Source organism: Diaphorina citri, unplaced genomic scaffold (genome assembly GCF_000475195.1).
Source record: "Diaphorina citri unplaced genomic scaffold, Diaci psyllid genome assembly version 1.1 scaffold2681, whole genome shotgun sequence".
In the NCBI taxonomy this organism is placed as follows: domain Eukaryota; kingdom Metazoa; phylum Arthropoda; class Insecta; order Hemiptera; family Psyllidae; genus Diaphorina; species Diaphorina citri.
Genome location: NW_007380098.1, coordinates 1,132 through 2,645, shown reverse-complemented (window position 1 = coordinate 2,645; position 1,514 = coordinate 1,132).

Below are 1,514 nucleotides of genomic sequence, written 5' to 3'. Positions count from 1 at the left end.
AAATAAAATTAAAGACCTTAGATATGTTTTATTATTATTATTATTATTATTATTATTTATATATATATAAAGGTACCTAACTGTAACAACAGAGATACCCACATATTGTTCCGTGAACAACAGTTATCCTTTTACGAGTAGGTTTAAGATGGAGTTTTGCCTGACGGGAATCCAATCCGCATTTTAGCGCATAGAAGGCGAGAGCGCTACCCTCCAAGCTAACCAGGCTTTCTAGGCTAGCTTTTTCAAAATGAAAACATTGCCAGCCTAGTTTGGTTTTAAGGTAGTGTGCCTGTCTGCGCCCTGGCCGGTATTCGAACCCAGCATCTCCGGGTTGAGAGTCAGTGCTCCAGACCACACGGGCACAGAGGTTGGCTACGCCTTTTCCTTCTTTATAGTGTTCACTTTTAGGTATATGGCCATACACGAAAAGTCCATCTGAGGCCTAGGTGTAGGGGCTAACAGCCCTAAATGATGGGTTAGGCTTCTACGACTCTAGATATATGGCAGACAAAGACACCTATTATAAAATAGATGTAGTTACCTATATTGTCTTGATGCATGATGCCGCATACGCATATGTAACCTGTATCGAGATTTACTTGCAATTCAAGCAATTAACCTTGTCAGCCACTTACGTATCGATATTTTCATGACTAGAGCGTACAGCTATTGGTATTGACACAGCATCCAACATTCCTAGATGCATTTGATTGTGTCTAGCAGTGCGGGAGCCCCCGTGGGGCGGGGTCCCTCAAGGAGGATGAATGCTGCCGAAAATTTACTTTGAAATGATATGCATAAATATTGTTCTTGTAGGAATATTTGACCATTTTTATTTTCTTTTGCCCTTACGTATAGGGAACCTATACAACTTATACAAGGTAATGAGGAAGTATTGCAATCGGTGCAAATTTTTTCTTTTATATTGCTATTGAAATTATTATAATCTTGAAATTTCATTTCGTGTTAATATAGGCCGGGCGACGCTCCAAACTCCTGACGTTCGCGCGCCTCCTGACATGCTTGCTAAAAGGCTAAAACCGTAAACTAATGGTAAAACTTTGGTGTATGAAATCAAGAAACCTTTGACTTTGGTTTTACCATATTTATAGTCACTCCGGCACTGAGCAATAGTCAAGAGATGTAACCTACCCATATTTTGATTGTGACATCACCTCTCTACAGACATGGTCAATACCGCACTATGGTCCGATAGTCACTATTGCCTATTATACCCATCTCAATATCTGTTGCCTATCTTGCTAAGAATAATCAACGAATTGCTGCCATTTTTACAGGGTGAATATAATAAACTTGTACAGCTTTGTTCTAATCACTAAACGAATGAAGTAAGTTTCAAGTTTTTTTCTATTAAAGTGTATAGTTCTAAATCGACGGTTTTTGCATTTAGTCCGTCTGTCTGTTTCACCATAACTCAAACGGTTTGTAGGGTTGAGGTTGTAGGGGGGGGGGGGGGGGGCGGGGGGGGTTTTTTCTTTTTTTAATCTCTC